This window comes from Myiozetetes cayanensis, unplaced genomic scaffold (genome assembly GCF_022539395.1).
Source record: "Myiozetetes cayanensis isolate MyiCay16 unplaced genomic scaffold, myiCay2020 scf614, whole genome shotgun sequence".
Lineage (NCBI taxonomy): Eukaryota > Metazoa > Chordata > Aves > Passeriformes > Tyrannidae > Myiozetetes > Myiozetetes cayanensis.
The window spans coordinates 1-18931 of record NW_026087870.1 but is presented as its reverse complement, the minus strand read 5'-3'; the positions used below and the strand labels follow the sequence as shown (position 1 = coordinate 18931).

The 18931-nt window shown below is 51.3% G+C and overlaps 1 pseudogene; it reads left to right on the top strand.

Moving 5' to 3' along the window:
- The first annotated feature begins 1200 nt into the window (after positions 1-1200).
- Positions 1201-2160, top strand: LOC126651446 (olfactory receptor 14J1-like; annotated as a pseudogene).
- Positions 2161-18931: the final 16771 nt, after the last annotated feature.

The following is an 18931-nucleotide window of genomic DNA, read 5'->3' as shown; positions in this document are numbered from 1 at the left end:
CCACCTGCCAGGGGCAGCCTCAGCCGGGCTGGGGAGCTCCCTCAGGGCTGGGCAGGGGCTGTGGGGGAAAGAGCAGAGCCTGGCAGGGCAGGGCACCCTGATCAGCTGAGAGTTTCCTGGGGCAGGGCTGCTCACACAACCAGAGCAGCCCAGCACATTTTCCAGGGGATCCTTCAAGGGGAAGGTCCAAGGAGGGATTTCTCTCAAGATCTCCAGCCACATGCCTGGTGGTTTGAGTTCCAGGGGGACCTCTGAGGAGCTGCACAGGGCTGAGAACACCTTCCTGGCACTGGTGGTGTGTGGGAGGTGGCCCAGCTGGCTCAGGGGGAGGCTGCCCTGAGTGCCCAGTGGGCTCTGCCTGGCCTCTCCCAGCTGGCCCCTCCCTGTGCATTCCTTGTTTCTCAGCTTGCCCAGTGCAGAGGGGCAGAGCTGCTGTGCCAGCCTAGGAGATGCTGTTGGGTTGGTGAGATGAGCCACGGGTGTCCTTGGCTACAAGGAGGGTGCTGAGCCCTTGAGACAGGCTGAGACACTGAGGGGTGTGGGATGGATCCCTCTGCTCTCAGCAGTGTCTGGGGGCTTTTCAGACCAAACTGGGAGTGTGATCAATCTCCATCTCAGGAAGGAGCCAACCCAGGGCAGTTGGGAACAAGAGAGAGGGGCAGAGCAGCTTCCCTCACTCTGCACTAAGCCCCAGGCAATCCTCCTGCCTGGCAGGACCTGCTCTGTTCTCCCTGAGAACATCAGAAGTGCTGAGGGGTTCTGACATCCAGGAACCCTTCTCAGGAGAGATGAGGGGAGTCTGAAAAAAAACAAACCCAAACTTTTTGAACTGCCTTCTGCTCTCCTGGTTCTTCTGGGAGTGCAGATGCTGACAAGCACTTTGCATGGGGACCATTTTCTCCTGACACAGCCGAACACCAGGACAGGTCCCTGTGCCCACCATGCCCATGACCCCAGGGGTGCAGAGCAGGGCTGACCCCTCACAGCCAGTGGGCACAGGGTCTGCTCCTCATGGAAAATGTAGTGAGCCCCAACCAGGGCTGCAGTCATGGAGCTGAAAGAGAGACTCCTAGAAAAGGAAAACCAGTGGAGCAGTGAGAGGGGTGTTGGAAAGAGGCTTTGATTTCTCGCAGAATGTTCTGCCCTAACTTGTCCCTGTCCTTTCCTCCTTGAACAGGTCCTCATATCCAGAGGCAACAAATGGCCAATACCAGCTCTATGGCCCAGTTCCTCCTGCTGGCATTTTCAGACAGGCGGGAGCTGCAGCTGCTGCACTTCTGGCTCTTCCTGGGCATCTCCCTGGCTGCCCTCCTGGGCAACGGCCTCATCCTCAGCGCCGTAGCCTGCGACCAGCACCTGCACACCCCCAGGGACTTCTTCCTGCTGCACCTCTCCCTCACAGACCTGGGCTGCATCTGCACCACTGTGCCCAAAGCCATGCACAACTCCCTCTGGGACACCACAACCATCTCCTATGAAGGATACATTGCTCAAGTAGTTCTGTTTATGTTTTTTATATCATCAAAGTTTTATCTCCTCACCACCATGTGCTACGACCGCTACGTTGCCATCTGCAAACCCCTGCACTACAGGACCCTCCTGGGCAGCAGAGCTTGTGCCCACATGGCAGCAGCTGCCTGGGCCTCTGGGTTTCTCAATGCTCTGCTGCACACAGCCAATACATTTTCCCTGCCCCTGTGCTAAGGCAATGCTCTGGGCCAGTTCTTCTGTGAGGTTCCCTAAATCCTCAAGCTCTCCTGCTCACACTCAGGCTACCTCAGGGAAATTGGGCTTGTTGTGGTTAGTGCCAGTTTATCATTTGGTTGTTTCATTTTCGTTGTTTTCTCCTATGTGCAGATCTTCAGGGCTGTGCTGAGGATCCCTTCTGCGCAGGGACGGCACAAAGCCTTTTCCACGTGCCTCCCTTACCTGGCCGTGGTCTCCCTGTTCCTCAGCACTGGCATTTTTGCCTACCTGAAGCCCCCCTCCATCTCCTCCCCATCCCTGGATCTGGCCCTGTCACTTCTGTACTCGGTGGTGCCTCCAGCCCTGAACCCCCTCATCTACAGCCTGAGGAACCAGGAGCTCAGGGATGCCATAAGGAAAATGATGACTGGATGCTTTTCAGGAGCAATAAAGTGCCTGTGTTCTGGTGTGTAACATTAAGATGGGGACTCCTTAATGGCCCAGCCTTCCTGCTCAGGTTTTTCATGGAGATCATTGGGTTCTTCTTGTAATAATTTTCTGTGCAATTAAAAATTTTTATGTATCTGCCTTCTAATTTAGTGTCTACACAATGAATTTTACCCAGAGTTGTATAAATGATGAATTGTGCTCTCTGAGTATTTAAATAAAATAAAGGATCCTGAAGTGCCTTCTTTGTCCAAGACTCTTCTTCTTAGCTGTTCCTAAGGCACAGCACACTGCAGGACAGGGGATATTTGTAAAGGGCAAGGGGACAAGAATCCCAGCACAGCAGCACTACCAGGGAGCAACAGAGCTTGGGCTTTGCAGAGCTGCTCTTTCCAATCCCCTACTGTCCTTGTGAGCCCCTTTCTGGCTAGAAGGCCTGAATGCTCTCTGAGCACAGTCCTGGGGGTGGGAGCCCTTTGAGCACAGGCAGGGACAGGCACTGGGAACTTGTGAAGCAGAGCTGGGCTCCCTGACAGCATCTACAGGATGCTGTGGGATCTTCTGAAGGCACTGCATGGACTGGGCCACTCCTTCTGTGCCCTTGCTGCAGGGCTGGAACTCTCCTGCAGTGACACCAGGACACTCCTGCTCTTTCCATTCCCAACCTGATTTGAAAATCCAGTCTTCCCCTGCTGTTCCCAGGGACATGCTGGGAGTGCTTCAGAGCTGCCATCCTGGGGCAGCTCCTGCCCAGCGTGGGCAGGCACAAGGTCTCTCCCCCTGCTCCTCTCCCCTCAGCAGGGCCACTGTTTGCAGCCTCCTCCTCCTTGCCCAGCACAGCCCTCCTGGCATAGTTGGACACAGCCCTTGTTGTACCCCCTCCTCATGGCCCTGCCCAAGCCCCTCAGCTACAGCCTGATGGCCAGAAACCTTCAGGGCAGGGAGAGACCATTGGAGTGGTGGGTCTGTAGGGAGAAATCACTGCTGCCTCCCTTCTGAATCACCATCAGGATCTGAACAATCTTATATTTGGTTTTGTTTCCATGAGGCCCTGCAGTGTCAAAGAGGCCTCTTGATTCCAGGAGGCTGCTCAGTGTCCCTGGGATCCTTTGGCTCCAGAATGCCCTGGAGTGTCACAGTGGTCCCTTGAGTCCATGAGGTGTCCTCGGTGTCACGATGGCCCCTTGATTCCATGGGGTTCCCCAGTGTCCCAAGGTCCATTTGGCTCCAAAAAGACCCTGGAGTGTCACAGTGGCCCCTTCATTTCATGAGGTTCCACTGTGTTCCAGGGTTTCTTTGTTTCCAGGAGGCACCGCAGTGACACAAGGGCTCCCTGGTTCCGTCAGGTTCCAAAAGGTTTCAGGGTTCCTTTTGTTCCACAAGGCCCCACATGTGAAATGGTGCCCTGGTTCCACAACATTTCCCAGTGTCCCTGTGTTCCTTTCTTTCCATGAGGTCCTGCAGTGCCACAATGGTCCCTTGATTCCATGAGGTTGCACAGGGTCATCACAAATCTGAGCCCAGACGGATGAAAGTGTTGGGGGAGATCAGGAGGAACTGTGACAAAAAGGATTGCATATTTTGGCAAGGAAAGAGGGGCTTGGTGAATAGAGAAGAAAAGATTTAGATAAGGTAGAAACAGTTGCAGGTAATTCTGATGGTGCTGAAACACTGACTGTGCAAACAATCCTGGTAACCTTTGCACTATTTCTAACCTCAAGCCCCAAGTCTCTCTAAAAGGGCTTCCCCTCATATTGGTAAGACTCCACTGCTCTTATCCCAACCTCAACCTGACCTCAAAGGCAAAACCCAAATCCAGAACTCCAGGCTCTTCTTTGTTCTCCACTGCCCACCCCAATCCAAAACCTGCATTGTTGGTATGAAAAGCCAAGCTTTAATCCTTACCCAGCCCAAAAAGCTCTTCCCCTAATCATGAACCAGACCCTGCCAGCAGAACAACAAACCTCCCAAAGTTCTGCCCAATCCCCACCCTGAGCTCTAAAGCCCAAGCCCTGACCATGAAGCACCCCCACAGCCCTTGGGAGCAGGGCAAGGACCTGCAGGGCCCAGAGCAGCCCCAAGGGGTTGGCAGAGCAATGGGAGGTGACCTGGATCTGCTCAGCTCTGCAGGGACCCCCAGCAGAAGGGCCTGGGCTCTGTCAGGGATGTCCTGGGGCACAGGAGCTCAGCAGCAAAGCCAAGAAGGCCAAGTGCACATGGCAGCAGCCAGAGCTGGGGGACAGCAGAGCCATCAGGGAGGGCCCAGAAATGCTGCTGGGAGGGGGTGGGAAAGCAGGAGGGGTGTGTGCAGCCTGCAAGGCCAGAGGAGCAGCAGGGCCAGGGGAGTACAGCCTGCAGCAGAGATGGCCAAGGGCTCTGGCAGGGCTGCAAGGCCCAAAGGCACCCAGGCCTTTGTGCCCTTGGCTCTGGCAGCTGCCTCTGCCCCTCAGGCCACCACAAGCAACTTTCCTTTGTCTGCCTGCACTCCTGGCCTGCAAGGATCTGCTCGAAGGAGTCCCTGGGGAGGTTTTGTCAGTGCCTGCCCTCAGTGGGGCCCAGCAATGCTCCAAGGGACTGGGAGTTTGGCTTCTGACTTCTTGAGCAGCTTCTTCAATATTCTCTCTGAATTTGAGGATGATGGACTTGTCTTTAAACACACTGTGGGGTTCATTAAAATACAGAAAAACAAATTATTTCCCTTCCTTTAATTGTCTTCGTGTTTTCAATTCTTCAACAACTAATTGTTTTTTTGTAGTTTAGCTAAGGAGGAAAATTTCAAAGAGCAACTTGCAAAAAATAGCTATTTTTTATGAAAGGGAATGATTTCCACAGAGCCCTGGCATGCAAGAGGGTCAGGATTCAAAGGATTTGAACACAAAAATAAGGTGGTAAAAGAGATTAGTAGCACTTAATCACTGACCAACTTAACAGTTATCAAGGGATTCAATAGTATTTACTAGAACTTAACAGAGACTGAATTATAGATTCACAATAACAACACACACCAGAGTCAATTCACACTGATATCTCAGATCTTTTTATGTTTGTTTGGTTTTTTTCAATATTTGTAGATTTTAGAACTAGTTTTGTAGTGAATATATTTTAATGTAGTTGTATTAAGTCCCTTACCCTTAATAGAGTATTTACACATACCCAACCCTACTACCCTATTCCATATCAATCCCTCTAAACTCCATTTTAAGTCTTCTTTTCAAGGTAGAATTGTAGAAAAACACCCTAAGGCCTGGACCAGAAGACATCACACAGGCACAGTAACCTTCTAGGCAGAACTCTTCAGGAACTCCCAGGACTGTGTGTGCTGTGAAGAAGATGAAGATGAGGAAGAAGGGGTCCCAAAGGCACCAAACCCAGTTCCTGAAGGGTTGTGTCAGGGGGCAGATTAGGGCAGAACCAGGGCTGCATAAACCTCAGATTGGATGGACCTTATTATAAAATCATAGAACCCCTGGTTTGGGGGGGGCACACATGGTATGTATTCCTCTAGGCCTAAGGACTCATTAAAGAACCAGGTCTCTTTATCTTATCTCCTACCTAACTTGGCCTGGAGTCTTTTTCTCCATGGTCTCTTAAGGCAACAACACCCACACCCAGGCAGAGATGTGTGGACACATCAAGATCTGGGTGTGTAAAGGTCCCTCTTCGAAATTCTCCTGGTTGTCCCTGAAACACTCCCACACATCCCTTTGTGTTTCCCAACAGACAAGGTTCCAGAAGGCCCTGCAGTGTCCCAATGGCCCCTTTATTCCATGAGTTCCCACAGTGTCACAGTGACCCCTTGATACCATGAGTTTCTGTGCTTTCCTTGTTACCTTGGGTTGATTGAGGACCTGCACTGTCTCACTGGGCCCTTGATTCCACCAGGTTTGACAGTGTCACAATGGTCCCTTCAGCTCCAGGAGGCCCTGCAGGGTCACAATGGCCCTTTGATTCCATGGCATTCAGCAGTGCAATAGTGGTCCCTTCATTCCATGAGTTTCCCCAGTGTCCCAATGGCCCCTGGACTCCACATGGCCCTGCAGTGTCCCCACAGAGCCTTTGATTCCAGGAGATTGTGCAGGACGAGCCCTGGGAGGTCCCCATGGAGCCCCCGGGACAGCAAAGTGACCTCCCGGCTCTGGAGGAGCCCTGAGAACTTCCCCAGGGGGAAGGGCCGGATCCTGCCCTGGGATGGGGCAACCCCGGCTGGACGGACACACTGGAAATGAGAGGCTGGGAAGCAGTGCCGGGAAAGGGCCCTGGGGGTGCTGGTGGGTGCCAGTTGGCCCTGAGTCAGCAGTGCCCTGGCAGCCAGGAGGGCCAAGCCTGTGCTGTGGGCATCAGGGAGGGGATTGTCCCGCTCTGCTCTGCCCTGGGGTGGCCTCACCTGCAAGATTGGGGCAGTTTGGGGGGACACAATGGAAGGGAGAGATTGAGCCATTGGAGAGTGTCCAAAGGAGGCAACCAAGATGGGGAAGGGCCTGGAGTTGAAGGCATGTGAGGACACTGAGGGCACTTGGTGTGTTCAGCTGGAGAAGAGGAGACTGAGGGGAGACCTCACTGCAGTCACAATTTCCTGGGCAGGGGCAGAGGAGGGGCAGGCCCTGATCTCTGCTCTGGGGGGACCAGGAACAGGACTGAGGGAATGGCCTTGAGTTGTGTCAGGGCAGGGTTAGGCTGGATCTTGGAAACAAGTTCTTCCCCCAGAGGGTGGTTGGGCACTGAACAGGCTCCCCAGGGCAGTGGGCACAGCGCCAAGGCTGACAGAGCTCAACAAGTGTTTGGATGATCCTCTAAGACTCATGGTGTGAGCCTTGGGGATGGTCCTGTGAAGGGCTAAGGGTTGGCCTGGGTGATCCTTGGTGGTCCCTTCCAACTCAGCATATTCTGTGACTCTTTGATTATCAATCCTGTGTTCAGCACAAATCCAAAACACAGCCCTGCACTGGCCACGAGGAAGAAATTGAACTGGACTCCCCCTGAAACCAGCACAGCCATTATGGGTTCTCACAGAAACATCCCACAGTCCATTTACCACCTGGAACCAGTGACTCTGAGTTCCTGCTGCCCCAGCCCCAGGGATGTTGTCCTTGTCTGCTGATTCCTCCACACTCTCTTCTCAGTGATGGCATCTTAACCAGACAAGCCCCTGGGAATAATTTCCTTCCAAGTCTTTAATTCTTTTGTGGTTAATTATTCAGATCTCTGAAATGCAATCCAAATGAATTTATTGTATTATTAAAACAATGAATAAAGAAGTCTTTTTTGTGGCCTGTTTACTTTTTAACCGTTTTTACATTGATATCAACAATCCCCAGTCGATATTGATCCCAAGCACCTCCTAATTCAGTCTGAATTGCTACAAAAATGAAGACCTTTGTGTCTGACAATCCATCAGACTTTATACCTATCCCCACACCACCATTCCGTCATCCAGCCCCTGGGACTCAAAGCAGCCTTGGGCAAATCTGAGCTTCCTCCACTAAAGGCTGGGCCTGCAGGTTTCTGGGGGCAACCCCGGCTGGACGGACACACTGGGAATGAGAGGCTGGGAAGCAGTGCCGGGAAAGGGCCCTGGGGTGCTGGTGGGTGCCAGTTGGTCCCTGAGTCAGCAGTGCCCTGGCAGCCAGGAGGGCCAAGCCTGTGCTGGGGGCATCAGGGAGGGATTGTCCCGCTCTGCTCTGCCCTGGGGTGGCCTCACCTGCAAGATTGGGGCAGTTTGGGGGACACAATGGAAGGGAGAGATTGAGCCATTGGAGAGTGTTCAAAGGAGGCAATAAAGATGGGGAAGGGCCTGGAGGGGAATGTGTGTGAGGACACTGAGGGCACTTGGTGTGTTCAGCTGGAGAAGAGGAGACTGAGGGGAGACCTCATGCAGTCACAACATCCTGGGCAGGGGCAGAGGAGGGGCAGGCCCTGAGCTCTGCTCTGGGGGGACCAGGGACAGGACTGAGGGAATGGCCTGGAGTTGTGTCAGGGCAGGGTTAGGCTGGATCTTGGAAACAAGTTCTTCCCCCAGAGGGTGGTTGGGTACTGAACAGGTTCCCCAGGGCAGTGGGCACAGCACTAAGGCTGACAGAGCCCAAGGAGTGTTTGGATGATCCTCTCTGGCTCATGGTGTGAGCCTTGGGGATGGTCCTGTGCAGTGCTAAGTGTTGGACTGGGTGATCCTTGGGGGTCCCTTCCAACTCAGTGTATTCTGTGACTCTTTGATTATCAATCCTGTGTTCAGCACAAATCCAAAACACAGCCCTGCACTGGCCACGAGGAAGAAATTTTACTGGACTCCCCCTGAAAGCAGCACACCCATTATGGGCTCTCACAGAAATATCCCACAGTCCATTTGCCACCTGGAACCAGTGACTCTGAGTTCCTGCAGCCCCAGGGATGGTGTCCTTTTCTGCTCATTCCTCCACACTCTTCTCATTGATGGCATCTTAACCAGACAAGCCCCTGGGAATAATTTACTTCCAAGTCTTTAATTCTTTTGTGGTTAATTATTCAGATCTCTGAAATGCAATCCAAATGAATTTATTGTATTATTAAAACAACGAATAAAGAAGTCTTTTTTGTGGCCTGTTTACTTTTTAACCGTTTTTACATTGATATCAGCAATCCCCAGTCGATATTGATCCCAAGCACCTCCTAATTCAGTCTGAATTGATACAAAAATGAAGACCTTTGTGTCTGACAATCCATCAGACTTTATCCTATCCCCACCCCACCATTCCGTCATCTAACCCCTGGGACTCAAAGCAGCCTTGGGCAAATCTGAGCTTCCTCCACTAAAGGCTGGGCCTGCAGGTTTCAGCTCCTTGGCACGAACTCCTACCTGTTTGGCTTGGAGAAAGAGCTGCACAAGACAGTGGGTTTCTGTGGCTGGGTTTTAGTAGAAGGGGGGCTGCAGGGGTGACTTCTGTTAGAATCTTCCAGAAGCTTCCCCTGTGCCATGGAGCCAATACCAGCTGCTCCAGGATGGAGTTCCTGCCACATTGGTCCCTAATGATGTCACCAATGTCCATGTGATGTCACCACCATCCCTTGTGATGTCACCAATGTCCCCGATGATGTCACTACTGTCTTTGTGTTGTCACCCCTGCCCTTGTGCAGTCACTGATGTCCCCTGTGATGTCACCAATATCCCTACCACATCACAGTTTCCCATTATTGTCACCAGTCCCCTGTGATGTCACTGGTCCCCAATGATTTCACTACTGTCCTTGTGACATCACCACTATCCCTTGTGATGTCACCAATGTCCCCGATGATGTCACTGGTGTCACTGATTTCACCTTTGTCCTTGTGAAGTCACTGAAGTCCCCTGTGATGTCACAAATGTCCCTGTGATATCATGGCTGTCCCTTTTTTGGCAGTAGTCCTCTCTGATGTCACTGGTCCCCAGTGATGTCATTGCTGTCCCTGTGATGTCACTACTGTCCCTAGCAGTGGCACCATGTCCCCGTGATGTCACTGGTCCTCAATGATTTCACTGCTGTCTCTGTGATTTCATCCCTGTCCCTGTGATGTCATTGATGTCCCTGTGACATCGCTGCTGTCCCTTTGTTTTCACCATTCCTCTGTAATTTCACTGTTCCCTGATGATTTCATTGATGTCCCTGTGATGTCCTCAGTGTCCCCTGTGATGTCAGCAGTGTCCCACATGATGTAACTGGTGTCTCTGTGATGTCACCCCTGTCCTTGTGAAGTCACTGATGTGATCCCCTGTGATGTCACCCATGTCCCTGTGACAACAGGGCTTAGCCTTTGTTCTCATTAGTCCCCTATGATGTCACTGGTCCCTAATGATATCACTGCAGTCCTTCTTATGCCACCACTGACATCAGCGGTGGCGCCTTGTCCCTGTGACTTCTCCAATGTCCCTGTAAAGTCACCATTCCTTTGTGATGTCACCAGTCCCCTGTGATGTCACCAGTGTCCCCTGTGATGTCAGCAATGTCCCCGATGACATAAATGGTGTCTCTGTGATGTCACCCCTGTACTTGTGAAGTCACCTACATCCCATGTGACGTCACCGATTGTCCCTGTGGCATCACGGTTGTCCCTTTGTTGTCACCTGTCCCCTGTGACCTCACTGGTCCCCAGTGATGTCACTGTTCCCCCTCTGATTTCACTGCTATGCCCACTGGTGGCATCATGTCCCTGTGATGTGAACGATGTCCCTGTGATGTCACCAGGCCCCTGTGATTTCAGCGATGTCCCTGAGACATCACGACTGTCCCTTTCTTGTCACCAGTCCCCTGTGATGTCACTTACCCCACTGGTCCTCAGAGATGTCATTTATGTCACTGTGAGATCACCACTGTCCCCTGTGATGTCAACAATGTCTCTGATGATGTCACTGGTGTCTCTGTCATGTCGTCCTTGTGCTTGTGAAGTCACTGATGTCCCCTTTGATGTCACCCATGTCCATGTGACATCCTTGCTTTCCCTTTGTTGTCAACAGTCCCCTGTGATGTCACCAGTCCCCAATGATGTCACCCATGTCACTGTGATGTCACTAGTGTCCCCTGTGATGTCCCCAATATCCTTGATGATGTCATTGTTGTCTCTGTAATTTCACCCCTGCCCTTGTGAAGTCACCAATATCCTATTTGATGTCACTGATTTCCCTGTGACATCACAGCTATCCTTTCCATTGTCACCAGTTCCCTGTGATGTCACTGGTCCCCAATGATGTCACTGCTGACCTTGTGACGTCACCACTGTCCCTTGTGATGCCAGCAATGTCCCCAATTAAGTCACTGGTGTCTCTGTGATGTCAACCCTGTCCCTGTAAAGTCACTGATGTCCCTGTGACATCAGAGTTGTCCCTTTGTTTTCAACACTCCCCTGCGATGTCTCTGGTCCTCAGTGATGTCATCGACATCCCTGTGATGTCACCAGTGTCCTAGATGATGTCACTGGTGTCTCTGTGATGTCACCCACATTGTTGTTATGCCAGTGATGTTCCTGAGACATCACGGCTACCCCTTTGTTTTCAACACTCCCCTGCGATGTCACTGGTCCACAATGACATCACTGCTTTCCCTGGGATGTCACCAATGTCTTCTGTTATGTCACCATTGTACCCGATGATGACACTGGTATGCTCTGTGATGTTACCCCAGTCCCCTGCGACTTCACTGATGTTCTCTTGACATCACTGCTGTGCCTTTGTTCTCACCAGTACTCTGTGATGTCACTAGTCCCCTGTGATGTCACTGATGTCTCTGTGATGTCACCACTGTCCCCAGCGGTGGCTCCATGTCCCCATGATGCCACTGATTTCCCTGTGCCATCAGGGCTCTCCTTTTGTGTCACCAGTCCTCTGTGATGTCACTGGTCCTGAATGATGTCACCAATGTCCCTATGATGTCACCAGTGCCCTGTGATGCTACTGGTCCCCAGTGATGTCACTGCTGTCCCCAGGAGTGGCACCATGTCCTTGTGATGGCACCAGACCCCTTTGATGTCAGTGATATCCCTGTGACATCACAGCTCTCTCTTACTTATGACCAGTCTTGTGGGATGTCACTGGTCCCCAGTGATATCACCTATGTCTGTCTGATGTCACCACTGCTCCCTGTGTTTTCACCAATGTCCCTGATGATGTCACTGCTGTCTCTGTGATGTCACCCCTGTCCTTATGAAGTCACCAATGTCCCCAGTGATGTCATCAATCTCCCTGTGACATCACAGCTGTCCCTTTGTTTTCACCAGTCCCCTGTGACGTCACTGTTCCTCAACAGTGTAACCTCTGTCCCTGTGATATCACCACTGTCCCCAGTGACTTCAGCAATGTCCCCAATGATGTCATTGGTGTCTTTAAAATGTCAACCGTGTGCTTGTGAAGTCACCAATGTCCCAGTGACATCACAGTTGTCCCTTTCTTGTCAGCAGTCCCCTGTGATGTTACTGGTCTCCAGTGATGTCACTGCTGTCTCTGTGATGTCAACACTGTCCCCAACAGTGGCACCATGTCCCCGTGATGTCACTGATGTCCCTGTGACATCATGGCTTCCCTTTGTTTTCACCAGTCCCCCGTGATGTCACTGGTCCTCAGTGATGTCCCTGCTGTCTCTGTGATTTCATCCCTGTCCCTGTGATGTCATTGATGTCCCTGTGACATCGCTGCTGTCCCTTTGTTTTCACCATTCCCTTGTAATTTCGCTGTTCCCCACTGATTTCACCGATGTCCCTGTGATGTCCCCAGTGTCCCCTGTGATGTCAGCAATGTCCCAGATAATGTCACGGGTTTCTCTGTGATGTCACCCCTTCCTTGTGAAGTCACTGATGTGATCCCCTGTGATGTCACTGATGTCCCTGTGACAACAGGGCTTAACCTTTGTTCTCATTAGTCCCTAATGATATCATTGCGGTCCCTCTTATGCCACCACTGCTATCAGCGGTGGCACCTCTTCCCTGTGACTTCTCCAATGTCCCTGTGATGTCACCAGTCCTTTGTGATGTCACCAGTCCCTTGTGATGTCACCGTTGGCCCTTGTGATGTCAGCAATATCCCCAGTGATATAAATGGTGTCTCTGTGATGTCACCCCTGTACTTGTGAAGCCACCTACGTCCCATGTGATGTCACCGATGTCCCTGTGACATCATGGCTGTCCCTTTGTTGTCAACAGTCCCCTGTGATGTCACTGGTCCCCAGTGATGTTACTTCTGTCTCTGTGATGTCACCACTGCCCCCAGCGGTGGCACCATGTCCCCATGATGTCACCAAATTCCCTGTGATGTCACCAGATACTTTGATGTCCCTGTGACATCGCAGCTGTCCCTTTCTTGTCACCACACCCCTGACACATCACTGGTTACCAGTGATATCATCAATGTCCGTGTGATGTCACAACTGTGCCCTGTGGTGTCAAAAATGCCCCAGTGATGTCACTGCTGTCTCTGTAATGTCACCCTTGTCCTTGTGAAGTCACCAATGTCCCTAGTGCTGTCACCGATGTCCCTGTGATGTCACCAGTGTCACTGATGATGTCACTAGTGTCTCTGTGATGTCACCACTCTCCCCAGTGGTGACTCCATGTCCCCTGATGTCACTGATTTCCCTGTGACATCTGGAATTCCCTTTTTTTAACCAGCCCTCTGTGATGTCACTGGTCCAAATGATGTCATTGATGTCCCTGTGGTGTCACCACTGTCCCTGATGATGTCACTGGTGTCTCTATGATATCAACACTCTCCTTGTGAATTTACCGATGTCCCAGTGACATCACAGCTCTTCCTTTGTTGTCAGCATTCTCCTGTGAGGTCACTTGTCCCCAATGCTGTCACCGATGTCCCTGTGATGTCACCACTATCCACTGTGATGTCACCAGTGTCCCTGATAATGTCATTGGTGTCCCTGCGATGTCATCCCTTGCCTTGTGAAGTCACCGATGTCATCTGTGATGTCACAGATATCCCCGTTGATGTCATTGGTGTCTCTGTGGTGTCATCACTGTCCTAAGAAGTGGCACCATGTCCCAGTGATGTCAGTGATGTTGCTGTGACATCACGGCTGTCCCTTTGTTGTTATCAGTCCCCTGTGATGTTACTGTTCCCCAGTGATGTCACCCATCCCTCTGTGATGTCACCACTGTCCCCTGTGTTGTCAACAATGACCCCAATGATGTCACTGGTGTCACTGTGATATCACCCCTGTCCTTTTGAAGTCATTTAATTCCTTTGTGATGTCACCAAAGTCCCTGTGACATCACGGCTGTCCCTTTGTTGTCACCAGTTCCCTGTTATGTCACTGGTCCCTGATGATGTCACTGCTGTCTCTTTGATGTCACCACTGTCCCCAGGGGTGGCACCGTGTCCCTGTGATGTCACTGATGTCCCTGTGATGTCACCAGACCCCTTTGATGTCAGAGATGTCCCTGTGAAATCGCAGCTGTCCCTTTCTTGTCACCAGTCCCCTGGGATGTCACTGGTCCCCACTGATACCACCAATGTCCCCAAGGATGTCACCACTGTCCCCTGTGTCCCCGATGATGTCACTGTTGTCACTGTAATGTCACCCTTGTCCTTGTGAAGTCACCAATGAACCCATTGATGTCACCGATGTCCCTGTGACATCACAACTGTCCCTCTATTTTCACCAGTCACCTGTGATGTCACTGGTCCTCAGTGATGTCACCCATGTCCCTGCAATGTCACCAGACCCCTTTCATGTCACTGATGTCCCTGTGACATCACGAGTGTCGCCTTTTTTTAACCAGCCCCCTGTGATTTCACTGGTTCCTAAATGATGTCACAGCTGTCCCTGTGGTGTCACCACTGTAACCAGGGGTGGTACCTTGTCCCCGTGATATCCTTGTGATGTCACCAGACCCCTGGATGTCACTGATTTCCTTGTGCTTGTCCCTTTGTTTTCAACAGTCACCTGTGATGTCACTGGTACTTAATGATGTCACCCATGTCCCTGTGGTGTCATCACTGTCCCCTGTGATGTCACCAATACCCCCAGTGATGTCACTGATGTCTCTTTGATGTCAGCCATTTACTTGTGATGTCACTGATGTCCCATGGGATGTCACCGATGTCCCTGTGACATCAGAGCTGTCTCTTTGTTTTCATCAATCCCCTGTGATGACACTCGTCCTCAGTGATGTCACCAATGTCCCTTTCATTAGGGTTAGGGTTGGGGTAAGGGTTTAGGGTTTGGCTTAGGGTAAGGGTTTAGGGTTAGGCTTAAGCTAAGGCATAGGCTTAGGTTTTAGGGTTAGGTTTAGGGTTAGGAGTTAGGTAATATTTGGGTTAGAGTAAGGGATAGGGTTAGGGTTAGGGTCGGGATTAGGGTTAGGGTTTTTGGTTAGGGTTAGGGTTTAGCTAACTTTTTGGTTAGAGTAAGGGATAGGGTTACGGTTAGGGTTAGGTTTGGATGAGGCAGAAACATCCCCTTTCTCTTGCCCTTCTTGGTGTGTGGGGCGAAAATCGCCCTTGTCAGGGAGCCCCTGCAGGCTCTGCTCCTCCGGTGATCCAACAGTGGCCCCTGCTGACCGGGATTGGAATTGCCCCACAAAGCGAGGAATACCAGACCATTTCTCTTTTTTTGACGGGAATTTTTGGTGCAGGATTATTTGCTTTGTTTTGTGTTCTTTCGTTGTTCTTCCAACACACATATATCCTTTAATAAATGGCTGTTATTTTTCCTTTCTCCATACTTCCTCTTCATACTTGGAGCCTCCAAATTTTGGATTTACAATTGTTTAGAGGGAGGAGTTTGGTCTTCCTCCTAACTCATCCTCCTGAGTCAAACACTTGTGTTTCATTAAACTGAGAGAGGTGCAAATTCATGCTTTGTTTACAGACCAGAGATCTTGCAGGCTCTTCCATATTTGGCTCTGCCCCTCTCAGAGAACTTGTGTGGACACCTTCCCTGCCTGCACCAGAGGATTTCACAAAACTGGGAGGGAGGGTATTGCATGGAAAAGGACCTGGGAGGGTTGTTCTGAGGTCTCTCCAAGCAAATGTTTCCTTCAGGAGAGCTAAAACCAGGACAGTGGGGGAAGCAGTAGAAATGTAGTTCCTCCAGCAATGGCAGCACCTCCAGGAATTTCCAGCACATGCCCACAGATCCTCCCAGAGGGGTGAGGCAGACATCAAGGTTGGATGGGAATGCCCTGTTTGGGATAACTTAGGAGATGGTTGCATCCCCTCTCCCTTACCCAGAAGCTGGAGATGCTGCTGTCTGGGAGCAGGAGGTGCCTGTGTGGGGGTTCAGCACTGCTGGTTTGGTGCAAGTACAAGAAGCGTTTGGACGATACTCCCGGGTACGTGGTGTGACTCTGGGGGATGGTCCAGGGAAGGCTCAGGAGTTGGACTCGATGATCCTTGTGGGTCCCTTCCAACTTGGAATATTGGGTGTGATTCTGTGAAGTTCCACAGGGCTGTGTGTGAGCAGAGAGCAGGGGCTGAGCAAAGCAGAGCAGGGCAATGGCAGCACAGCCCTTGAGCACTGCCCCAAGTGGGCTGAGCCCAAAGGGGAGCTGGGGGTGGGGTTGGTCCCACTCAGGTTAGGGGGCAGAGACACGGGGACAGCAGGGAGTGCAGGGCAGGGAGAGCATCAGAGGGAACTGATGGGCATGGGGATGTCTCCAGGCTGGGCTCTCCCACTGCTCAGTGGCCCCATCTCTCCAGGACGAGGGTGCTGATAGGGGCTGGACGACAAGAGGAGTAAGGTGAGGACACAGTACAGGATTCAGATCAAGAGGGGAATGGCTGACCCTGGAAGAATTGTGGGTCACAATGTGGACAAAACATATCCAGGAGGAAAGAAGAGTAGAAAGGACTCACAAGTTATCACTTGCCTCTGACATGGAGTATTGTCTTAGTCGAGGGGTTGCTGTCTGTTAGAGAAATGTAGAGCTCATGATTCTTGGTGTCCTGTGCAGGGACCATCCCAGACACTGAACTCCTCCCCCAGCTCCCATCTTGATCCTTTAGATGAATGTGGAACCAGCCAGCTCGTGCCAATCTGCCCAACTGGTTGACATGGACTCTTAGAAAAAGAGAAGAGACCAGAGAAGGGGAGAGGAAGCAGTGAGCAGGATATGCCATTCCAACCCAGTGAGATCCCAGCTGATGAACCTCCTCATGTCCTGGTGGTGGCAGCTGGGCAGTCTTGGCCCTGATGCTGAGGGTCACTGAGTGTGTGATGAGGGAATCCTTCCCCATTGGTGGCTGTGCCTGCCTGGGAGCTGAACCAGCTGCCTGGGAGGAGAAAGGCACAGGCTGAGAGCCTGCAGCTCCCCCAGGTGCTGCACACACTGAGACACTGTGGGGATCCCAGATCGACCATCTGTCATCTGTGAGGATCAAGAATTGAATGCCCTGCCCAGTTGTGGCTCTGGAGAGAGCTCAGCCGTGTTCCCCTTCCACATTCCCATTACTGAGGATTTACTAGACAAGAATTTTCCCAACCATTGTGGTGCAATTCCAATCCCGGTCAGCAGGGGCCGCTGTTGGATCACCGGAGGGGCAGAGCCTGCAGGGGCTCCCTGACAAGGGCGATTTTGGCCCCACACACCGAGAAGGGCAAGAGAAAGGGGATGTTTCTGCCTCATCCAAGGAGAAGGGTCAGTTGAAATGTCCCCCAAGAGCAGCTCTCTGTCTCCAGGAGTTTTAACCAAAACCTGCTGCACAGGGCTCATGTGGGGCATCAAACCCAGCCCACCTGGGAATATGCACAGCTCTTTTTCCTAAAACTGTAACATTACGACAAACCTCTATCTGCCAGCTGATGGTAATTTTGATGCAGGAACAGATGTGACCCTGTGACCTCACATGATATTTTAACGCTCCAATGGCATGGGCCTTTCTGGGTCCAGCCAGGGCTAAAAATTACTTTTGGCAGGGATTTAGGTATGGAAAGAAAATGCAAGAAAAGAAATGATGTCACCACTGCCCCCTGTGATGTCATCAATGTCCCCAATGATATCACTGGTGTCTCTTGGTGTTGACTTCCACCCCCAGTGATGTATCAATGTCCCTGTGACATCACAGCTTTCCCTTTGCTGTAAGCAGTCCCCTGTCATGTCACTGGTCAACAATGATGTCCCTTCTGTCCTTGTGATTTCACTACTGTCCTCAACTGTGCCACCATGTCCCTATGATATCCCCAATGTCCCTGTGATGTCACCAGACCCCTGTGATGTCACCGATGGTTTTGTGCCATCACGGTTGTCCCTTTGTTGTCAACATTGCCCTGTGATGTCACTGATCCCCAATGATGTCACTGACTTTCCTATGATGTCACCCCTGCCCCTCTGATGTCATCAATGTCCCAGACATTGTCAGTGGTGTCTCTGTGATGTCACCCCTCTCCTTGTGAAGTCACTGAAGTCTCCTGTGATGTCACCAGTGTCCCTGTGACATCATGGCTGTCTCTTTGTTGTCAACAGTCCCCTGTGACATCACTGGTCCCCAGTGATGTCACTGCTGTCTCTGTGATGTCACCACTGTCCCTGGTGGTGTCACCAATGTCCCCGATGATGTCACTGCTGTCTATGTAATGTCACCCTTGTTATTTTGAAGTCACCAATGTCTTCTGTGATGTCACCAATATCCCTGTGACATTATGGCTTTCCCATTGTTGTCGCCAGTCACCTGTGATGTCACTGGTGTTTAATGATGTCCCTCTGTTGTCACTCTGATGTCACTGGCCCCCAGTGATGGCCCTGCTGTCTCAGTGATGTCATCACTGCCCCCTGTGATGTCACCAATGTCCCTGATGATGTCACAGGTGTCTGTGATGTCACCATGGTCCCCTGTGATGTCGTTGATAGTACTGTGACATCATGGTTGTCCTTTTGTTGTCCCCCTGTGAGGTCACTGGTCCCCAATACTGTCACGGATGTCCCTGTGATGTCACCACTATCCCCTGTGATGTCACCAGTGTCACCGACTGTAGTGGGTTTGAGTCTAGGCGTTCCTTGGTGACCAGGTTGTAACCAAGGAACCAAGGTCATATTCCCAGTATTCCATACGATTTTAATGTAAACAAGAGTGTAAATAAGAAGGGAGAGGAAGCTCTCACTCTCTCTTCTGGCAGACTGAAGGTGAAGGTCCTTTACTGTCATTTTACCTGGGCAAAGGAGTGAGGCCTCGTGTGCTGGTTGGCCTTGAGAAGCAGATAGTGCTGGCAGTTGTTTGTTGCAGTTCACTGCTATCTTAAGGAAAGTATTTGCTTTTTATCCCTTTTTCCCTGTTTCTGTTTTTTCCTTTCCCTTTCTTTTCCCCTTTTGGGAGGTTCCTTGTGGGTGATCTCCTGTATATAATTCTAAATATATT